Genomic DNA, 10774 nt, shown 5'->3' on the forward strand with positions numbered 1-10774 from the left:
TACCCTTGAGCTACCAATCGAGCCTTATTTCGAATAATGTTACCGGATTCATCTGTTTTATTTTTAAATATACATTTTGATCCAATAACATTGACGTTCGAAGGTCTGGGGACTAAGTCCCACACATCATTGCGGACAAATTGTTCTAGTTCTTCATGCATGGTATTGACCCAAAATTCATCCTTTAGTGCCTCATTCACATTTTTAGATTCAATTAAAGACACAAAGCAAGAGTGGCTTACCTGGGAGAATGTGGAGTTCATACACAGTAGTCCAATCATTTTACGGTAGTCAACCTTCTCCTTTTTCCTTGTTTGCACATCTTCATGTATTTCACCAATAATTTGTGATGATGGATGATTCTTCTGAATTTTGCTGGGAATATTTCTTCCTTCATTGTGTATCACATCATCATCATCGACTTTTTCATTCTCCATGGCTTCTGTTCTGGTTAGTGGCGGTGTTGTACATGGTGTTGCCTCATTGGTCTCAACACCAGTCTCAACACCGATGCTGGTTGATGGCTCACTTGAATCCAGCAGTCCCTCAGTATCATCCTCTTTAGATTTTCCTGTTATTCCTGCAAGATCATAAAAAACAACATTAATAGATTCAATGGTTGTTCTTGTTCTTAAGTTAAACACACGATAAGCCCGACTATTCATTGAATATCCGAGAAATAAGCACTTATCACTTTTGGAGTCGAATTTTGCAAGATGTTCTCGATCATTTAGAACGTGGCAAATACATCCGAAAACATGAAAGTATTTGAGGTTTGGTTTCCTCCCCATGATGATTTCATAGGAGGTCATGGTGGAACCACTCCTTAAAAACACACGATTGGAAATGTGACAAGCTGTGTTCAAGGCTTTAGCCCAAAACCTTTTTGACACATTCTTTGAACTCAGCATGACTCGTGACATTTCTTGAAGAGTTCGATTCTTCCTTTCGGCTATTCCATTTTGTTGAGGAGTTTTAGGAGCCGAAAATTCATGAGAAATTCCTTTCTTTTCGCATAGGGAAGTAAAAAGAGAATTTTCAAACTCTTTGCCATGATCAGTCCGTATTTTAACTACTCTCTCATCATGCAAATTAGTTATTCTGGCATGCAATTTCTTGAAGACATCAAAAGTATCTGATTTTTCTCTTATAAAGCTTACCCAAGTGAAACGAGAAAAATCATAAACACAGACAAGTGAGTATTTCTTACCACCCAAGCTTTCAACATCCATTGGACCCATTAGATCCATGTGCAGAAGTTCAAGACACCGTATTGTCCCAAAGTGTTGCAACACCGGGTGCGCAACACAGGTTTGTTTTCTTTTTTGACACGATTCACAGATATATGCATTATCTGAACACAAATTAGGCATACCTCTCACAGCTTCATACTTACAGAGATTTTTCAAGGTCTTGAAGGTCACATGACCCAGTTTTTGATGTCATAGATCCAAATTGCTTACCTTGGCACTTCGACAATTATCACTTTCTCCCACAATATAGCAATTATCAGCAGAACGCGTTCTTGACATAGCACAAACATTTGCATCATTAAAAACTTTACAGTTATTTTTGTTGAACCTAACATGTAAGTCATCGTCGCAAAGTTGACTTATGCTTATTAAATTCGAGTTAAGTCCTTCAACATGTAGAATATTGTGAAATGTGGGAAGCCCATCAACATTCAGGGTTCCTTTGCCTACAATTCTCCCTTTGGCACCACCTCCATAAGTTACACGTCCACTTTTTAGTTCAGAATAATCAATGAGGTGTTCTTTAGAACCTGTCATGTGACGGGAACACCCACTGTCAAAGTATTATGCTCCTGCAATGTTAGTTTTTAGCGAGGTATAAATGACATTGCATTGTATAACAATTTTTGGTACCCAAATTTTCTTAGTGGAAGAACTTTTGACTGCGGTGTTGAACTTGGTGTTGGTCAACACCTTATGCAAAACCCGATTTGAATGCCACCTGAGATAGTCATTTCTGAGTTTGTAGCAGAAAGGTTTGATGTGCCCAGACTTACGACAGTAGTGACAGATGAAATGATGCTTTCTCTGCTTAGGTTGAGAGGTTGGCACAGTCTTCTTGACTTGAGGTTTTTTTGATGAATGGAGACCTTTTGAAGGTGAGAGCACTGAACTTGGTGTTTTCAGCTTCTGTTCAGTGGTCATTTTTAGAATTGGAACATTTTTCATGGGTGGATCTAGAATTGAGGGGACAGAGAATTCTTCTACACCTTTCACAAATACTGTATTCTTTGAACCAGCATTGGATAACTCACCGTGTTCATATATACTTTCAACGTATCCAAGACCGGTTCTTCCGTCCTCCCATAGTTAGCATGTCATCAAGTTTAGATGAGCTTGAATTGAATTTAGCAAGTGTCTTCGATGCCTTCTCTAGGTCATCCTTGACTTTACATAGTTCAAGATCTTTCTTACTCAGCAAGACTTCAAGGCGAGACAGACTATTTTTTAGATCAGTGTTTTCTTTTGAAAGCATTGTATTTATCTTGTTCCTCTTGAGCCAATCACCATACAGTTCTTCGTACATCATCTGCACAATCTCAATAGTGAGTTCTTCTTGGTCAAATTCCTGGATTTCTTCAAATTTAGGATTCACCATTGATTTGGCATTAAGACACAGTGATTTTGACACAGTGTTGCGGCCTGGTGTTGCAACACCGGTGGCAACACCAAAAGGATTGACCTGCAGTTTGCATGTATCTTTCTGAATGACAGAAAGTGAAGTGCAGTCATCACCTTCCTTCAAGTCGCTTTCTTCATCGGAGTCATCGTCACTTAAGGAGACTGCCATGTTTTTATTTTTGCGGAGTCGGTTTGCACACTCATTTGCATAATGGCCAAATCCAGAGCATTCTCGACATTGGACTGAATCAAGTTTGTTTGTTTCTGTTCGACCTGATGAATCATTTCTTGATCTGAAATTTCCTTGGGATGGGGCGGTTATTTTATTTCTTTGAAAAGGAACAAAGTGTGTTCTTGATGTTGGTACAATCTTCTTCTTATCTCTCATTCTTTTTAGGTAGTCGCCGAACTTCTTTGTGATTAAGGAGATTGATTCCTTACCAAGATCAGAATCCTTTGCCTCTTGAATCAAGCTATTCACAGAGTCATCAGTGGTTTGTAAAGCAGCAGCCTTCCCAGTATTTCTTTTTTGTAGGTCTAGATTCATCTCAAATGTTCTGAGAGAGCTAATTAGGTCTTCCAGATTAAGTGTAGAGATGTCCTTGGATTCGTCAATAGCACAGATTTTGATATTAAAACGCTCAGGAAGGGATCTCAGGACCTTGCTAACCAGTCTTTCGTTTGACATAGGATCACCGAGACTAAAGGCCTCATTTGCAATATCACGCAATCTGCGATCATATTCCACAATAGTCTCGTTCTCCTCCATCCTTAAGCTTTCAAATTTAGAGGTTAACATCCTGAGTTTGGTTCTGCGAACACTTTTAGATCCTTCGCAGTGCTTTTGAAGAATATCCCAAGCTTCTTTGGCTGAAATGCAGTTGGTGATGAGACTGAACATGTTGACATCAACAGAGGTGAATATAGCATTGAGCGCCTTTGAGTTGAAGTTCGAGGTTTGAACTTCATCATTGGACCAGGAACTCTCTGGTTTACTTTTACTATCTCCATCATCATCAACTATCCTTGGTGGAGACCAACCATCTAAGACTCGTTGTCATGCCCTTTCTTCGATAGATTTGATGTACATCATCATCTTGACTTTCCAGAGAGCATAGTTCGAACCATCTAAGACTGGTGGTCTAAAAACAGTGTTAGATGCTAGTGGATCCATTAAGCTATCGATGTTTTTCCTGTAAAGACAGCAATAAACCAGAATCAATCACTTAGTGTATCAAGTGATGGCTTTGATACCACTTGAAAGAATACTTGCGCATAAAGTAACATGAAATAAATATTAAAAACTGGTATATTAGAATTGGGTGTTGTGCTCGGTGTTGTCAACACTGCACACAACATAGTAGCGGAAATTTATTATTTAACACGGATATAACTTTACTAAATAAATACTTGGATTAAATTATGCACAAGTACAAAGACTTGTGCGGCGCCTCATGACAAAAATTTCACTAGAAAACTTATGTAAATTGTTCACACCAAAATAATACTAGTGAAAGAAATAAAGCTAAATTACTTGACACTCCAAGGAATTAAAATATGCATAAAAAACACAAATCAAATCTAGATGCATAAAACAAACACGTATTGCTTAAAAACCAAATGAATCCACTCTTCGATCAACACTCTGCGTCAGTGTTGTTCTTTGAGTGTTGGCAACACCAATCGGCAACACGGTCACTCGATAGACGGACCACCCTTGTTTCTTATGCAAATCTTCAAGAACTGAATATGCTTCAGCAAAGCTCATGTCGCCGTCAAGGTATTTTTCTGCATCTCACCCCTTATTGATAATTGACCCTCTTATATATATAGTCCATTCTTTGACCTAGATCTTCATAGATCATTCCCACCTATAATCAAATAAACTAGCGTTTAATAGGAATCAAACTCTAATTTAAAGTAAATATCTTATATCTTATAGATAAGTTTCCAACTTAATTAAATCATTCCTAATAGTAGGATTCAGTATATCTTGGAAAACAAATCTATTAAATTTGTCTAGAAGTGCAAAATCAAAATAATATCTTAAATGAATTCGAAATACAATATTCCTTTCATAGAGGAACTAAAGAAAAGAAACGAAACGAAACAAACTTTTTAGCTTTACGGCCTTGAGACATTAGCAAGAGTGAGTGAAGATGGGCTGGTCCTGGAGTCCAATGTTTAGTACTCGTTCTTAAAAACAGTTTTGATATATTGTTCATCCATCGTATTTATTTATGTATCCATTATTAAAGTGAGACTCACCTATTAGATGTATAATTTTTATATGCTTAATTATTTCTAATAGGTGAATGTCACATCATATGTGAGTACGTTAGGTGATAATGGTAGGTAGATAACATATCAAAATTATTATTAAGAATATGTTTATTTACTTTAAAAAATATGTTATAATATAAATTTTGTAATAGAATAAATATATTAAAAATATTAATCAAAAGTTCATGAGCGGCTCGCATTCTATTGAACAAGATAATTTGTGATATAGTTCGGCTTGTAAAAAAATATGAATATGTTCTAGTTCTATAATTTCAAATTCAAATCAAATATTTCCGAGCTAACTCGATTAGTTTATATCTCTAATTTAATACACGTCTATTGTATATTATGATACACAAGAAAATTAATTTATAGACACAAAGAAAACTTATTTTTTTTATTAAATACTTTTTAATAATGAAAAAGATAAAGTTCATTAAAAGAAATTTGAAACAAAGCCATCAAATTATGATAAATTAGGTTTTTAGAATTAAAAAATAATCGAGATCCTTAATAAATATATATATTACATAATTGTTATATAAAATTATTTAAATTTTATTTCAAAATAATTTTCTCAATTATATGATAAAGTGTGTGAATTGAATGTACTGCATTTTGGAATTTTTTTTTTACGAATTTTGAAAATAGAAAAAAACTATTTTTGTCCGTATAAGCAAAATCCAATAATATTTAATTAAATCTTTTGCATTTCACAAGAGTTTCATTTAGTTATATCAAATCCAACTAAATTACAACAAATATCAATCATGTTCTACAATATTATTCTATTTGTAGGGTTTTGAGGCTTTGGTGAATGGTGGGTCACTGAGATATAATTCGAGAGTGCATTTATTTGAGCATATTCCTTCATTATTTAATTTGAGAGTACATTTATTTGAGCATATTCCTTCGTTATTTCTTTTATTCATGAACGAGTTTCAATGTATACATGTATATATTTACTAAGAGCTAGACATGATTGATAACTAAAATTTTGGCATTCTGGCTACTATTCTCCCGTGTTACTAGACATGTCAAAACGTACAAGTGGGTGGATCATATCAAGATATTATCGACTCAATTCATCTATTTTGAGTAATGTGGTGTGTTGACCCGACGAATTAGTCATTTTTGTGTCTAATCTTACGAGTTGTGCCGACCTTCCATTTTGTTGTGTTAAAAATTCTCAATCTTATCCATCTATTTGATTTATACGACGAGATGAATTAGCTCTCAATCTTATCTATCTATTTTATACGACGGGACGAGTCTGACATATTCTTACTTCTCTAACCAGTACAATAACAAAATTTCAATATCAAAGGTGAACCGTTCGTTTCACATTCTCAATTATTTTGGATATCTCAAATGTCCTACGCGTAGACCAGCATCGACACCTTTCACTAAATATTTTGATACCTCGTTTTCTAAATGATGCCAAGGCACCTTTTAACTTTCGGCGGTGGAAGACGAATTGTCCAATCAAAATGAGTCAGGAACCTTCGAGCCTTAGCTGCCACATCCTTGTCCAAAGTACTTGATAATATCATGAATTATTTTCCTCTTTTATATATATTTTTATAATATATTTACGTGTCTTATAGATGGAAAATTTCCGAACACGATTTTAGTCCTTTAGTACCTAATAGAGAGTGATTTTTTGTGAGAGGATCTCACAGATCTTTATCTGTGAGATGAGTTAACTCATCGATATTCATAATAAAAAGTAGTACTCTTAGCATAAAAAATAATATTTATTCATGGATGACCTAAATAAGATCTGTCTCACAAAATACGACACATGAGACCGTCTCACACAAGTTTTTGCCGATTAATGGGATATAAGAAGCCTTGCTCCAAAATTAAAATCTGCATCTTACAATATCAACCATCATAAAGATGGATTATTATTACACCTTATAATGAACTAGTCTCCACACGAGAGACTATCATGGATCCTTAACAACACAAACGATCGAAAAGAAAAATTAATGGTCTCACGCGACAGATAGATATGCATGCATACAAAACCCATAACCAAATCAAGACAAGAATTTGATTTATTATATTATATTCTTAGAGGAGATTAAGGTTTCAACAAGGCTTGGTGCAGAAGCAACGGCGGCGGAATCCTCGGCAGTCTCCGCCGGGAAAGCCCTCGGTGTGGCAAACTGATGCGCAGTTGGCATCGCTCACGCAGGGTCCCTTGAAACGCACGCTTTGGGACTCGCATAACCTCGCGTCTCCCACCATTGGCCCTATCCCTATTATGCAACTTTACATCAATTCATTAGCAAAAAAAATGTCCTCTAAAGTTAGCTTTTCGGATGTGAAAATTTGATCTTAATACAATATTTTGAAAATACATTTGGTCTGATCAATTCTAGCCGAAGCACATCAGCAATGATCGGTGTGGGCTTTCGGTCACACACTTTTTGACGAGTTAAAAGATTAAAAATTTGTATGAACTTAAATAATATATAGGCCATCCCATATATGAAAACATCAAGTTATCGGAAGGAACGAGTTCTAAAAATTGTACAAATGCACAATTAATGAGTTCAATGACAAGGCAAGAAAACTAACCCATGAGCGTGACAAGCATGAACACCAAGAAAAAATTAGCAAAACGCCCCATTTCTCACACAACCAAAGTGGGGAAATTATTGTGAGCTGTTTCTGGTAATTTAAAGTGGGTTGCTAGGTGTGAGGATAGGTCAGGTGCATTTATAAAGTTTTATCGGTGGGGGGGGTGGGGTGGAGATATTTGGAGAGTACATGCTTGTGGGCATATTACTCATTATTTCTTTTGCAGAAAATTTCTTAAATATCTATTTTTATTATTTCATAGTTAATGTCATCGTAATTTCAGTTTTAATTAATTTGTCGTCTTTTGTTTATATAGCAATTTTAGTTATTTTTCCTACGTAATACTGATGTGTGCAGGTCACATCAACATTTTTTTTTGATGAAACCTGACTAAAATTATCAAAAATCAAACGGACATATGAGTGAATTTGGAAAACAGAGGACCAAAATTATAGTTATTAAATAAGCAAACATACAAACCAAAATACAGTTTTTTCTTTCTTTTATTATTGCTCAAGTTTAATAATTATTGATTTTCTGGTATATTTTTTTCGAGCTTAATTTAGTTTTGTTGATGTGTGATAAATAAATAAATAAATATATATATATATATATAAATAAATAAATATATATATATATAATAAGTTTCTCGTGAGACGGTCTCACGGATCTTTATTCGTGAGACAGGTCAACCACGTCAATATTTATATAAAAAGTAATATTTTGTTATGGTTGAATCTTTTGTATATAAATCAATGTAATTCAGAATTTTAACAAAATGGAGTCGTTTAATCCATTAAAATTCCTATGTTAAATTTATATCACTTTTATCGAAGATCAAAATCTACTTAATTTTGTGAATGTTGCGTAAAGTAAAAATAAAAACAGATGCTAAATTAAATAATAAATAAATAAAAACCTAAATGGGCACCCAACCATCATTTATGATATATGGTTGCATGATTCAGAAAAATAAAAGCATTGCATAATTTTCACACTTGAAGATATTATATAAACACATATTCTTAAGCATGATAGAAATATTGTTTATAAAACGAGCTAGGGGCTTATATTTTGAAAATTGAATCTATGTGAAATTATTTTTGTATTTTCCTTTTAAAAGCATGCTTGATATACGGGGTTTTTTTTTTTTTTACGTGAAACATAAAATGAAAAAATTGTCTAAATTTATATAAATACCTCTAAAAATTTATTTCAATCGAGGTATGATATCAAACATTATATATATATATATATATATATATATATACACCTACCGTGCACACCTATGTGAGCACCGATGAATTGTCAATCGCCCATTGGATGCATGAGATGAAGTATAGAAAAATTGCGCATCCAATGAGTGAGTGACAATTCATCGGTGCTCACATAGGTGTGCACGGTAGGTTTGGAGCATATCAAAACTGAATATAATATATAAATAGTCTCTTTTTGTCCGCATAATATAAATATTTAATCTCTGAGGCCCAGTCCCCTTATGGCCGCGGTACAAATCTCAAAAAGACAAAATTGTTTCGCGGCGTGGCCCGCCTTATTTAATCTCTCTAGACGAAGATGTTTTCTTACTTATTTGTATAAAAAATATTTATTCTAACAACCTTAAAAAATAACTAAATAAATTTCGACATCAAAATTTTCTGAAATTTATATTCTAAAAATTTATTATTTTTTATATTCACATTTTAATAAAAGTATGGTTTTTAATTTAAATATACTCATATTATTTTAATATACAAAGCATCTTATTTTAAGCAAAGCTACTTTTCATAAAAATTCTATGATTGAATTGATTAGTTTAAAGTTGTATTAAGAATCATATTTTCACTAATTATTGCTTGCAAAAACAAATTAATGCCAAGTAGGGAAGTGGACATGGTGAGTGAACATTGTGTCAAAAATATATATATATAGATACATACCTAAAAATTTTATAAATGGTGAAAAGGCCTACTGGCCATTCTAAAATCCAAAAACTTGCTATGGTGAAACTAGGTATGACAATGAACCGAGTTAAAACTCGATCAAACATTTTCGAGACATGTCCGTTCTTGTCTCAAAACCAGATTTACATTTTTTTTTATTATCTACGTGAGTTTTTTTACTCAACTCATTAAAGGTCATCATTTCCACACACAAAGATTGGCCATTTCTATAATTCTAGGGCACAACTCATTGAAAAATAAAATTTAATGACTTTTTTTTGTTATATATATTATTTATTACATTAAGTTCAAACTCACCTGACAACTCTAATTCTTGGATCCGTCCCTTAACACAACCTCCATTTTAACACAACCTCCATTTCATGAATTACCCCAAAACACGTCTTGTTCATCCTCTTATACTTGATCTTCGTTCTTATCTGTTGAAGTTAATATAAGGGGTGATTGATTGGGGAAATAATCAGTAACGTGGGGGCTGATCGTACACAACAAAACATATATACATGTAAACTCAGGGTTTACTAAAGGTAGAATATACATATAGACATAATTATATGGAAGTGATATGTCGTAGGACATGCCATAACTTGGTTCAAGACATGACATGACATGGTCAAAACTCGAAAAAAAAAGCATTAAAACATGTCATAAATGAAACGTGAGGACATATATAGCACTGAAATAAGGTGCGATGCCCTCTAAGTAAAGAGAGAGAGAGAGAGTCAAAACCACCAAATTAAAAATGGTTGCTTATTAGATGTTAATATGGTGGTTGAAACCCTTCCAATTCAGGCCTTATTTTCGAATCCCTCAAGGTTTGAATTGCTTGGTCAAAGTGTGTGAGAAAAGGGTGGTTATAAATTTGCATCTTTCTCTAGCCTTTGATTTTTTTTATCGTCAAGATTTATGGTGCATGAATTTCGAGTTCTTTGGCATACACGACTTGAAATTTTCGAGTTATGCATGCATGAAAAATGCAATATTCTTGGTTTTCACAAACAGTACTGATTCAAATAGTGAGTTCGGTAGGAAATTAAAATGGTAGTTGTACTTGTAACACAATTCTTTTAGATCAAACAAGTAGTCATTGAGATCTGAGGGATACAATTAATATTCCTTACTAATTAATTTATTGACCTTAGAACTAAATGGTTCGAAATAATCTTCATGGTCGACTGGTTAATTAAGTCAGCACAAAACCACAAACGAGTTTTTCCCAAAATAAGAATTGGCCAACTACATGATGATGGTACTCGCGACTCGCGAGAGATTTGTTTGATC

At 33.8% G+C, this 10774-nt stretch overlaps 1 long non-coding RNA gene across 1 annotated transcript; it reads right to left on the minus strand.

The window, feature by feature from the left end:
* Positions 1-6795: 6795 nt before the first annotated feature.
* Positions 6796-7737, minus strand: LOC142505297 (uncharacterized). The gene is made up of 2 exons (XR_012804399.1): positions 7527-7737; positions 6796-7204 (listed from the first exon to the last, which is right to left on the minus strand). It is a non-coding gene; the product is annotated as an uncharacterized LOC142505297 (long non-coding RNA).
* Positions 7738-10774: the final 3037 nt, after the last annotated feature.

Source organism: Primulina tabacum, chromosome 10, assembly GCF_025594145.1.
Source record: "Primulina tabacum isolate GXHZ01 chromosome 10, ASM2559414v2, whole genome shotgun sequence".
NCBI lineage: Eukaryota > Viridiplantae > Streptophyta > Magnoliopsida > Lamiales > Gesneriaceae > Primulina > Primulina tabacum.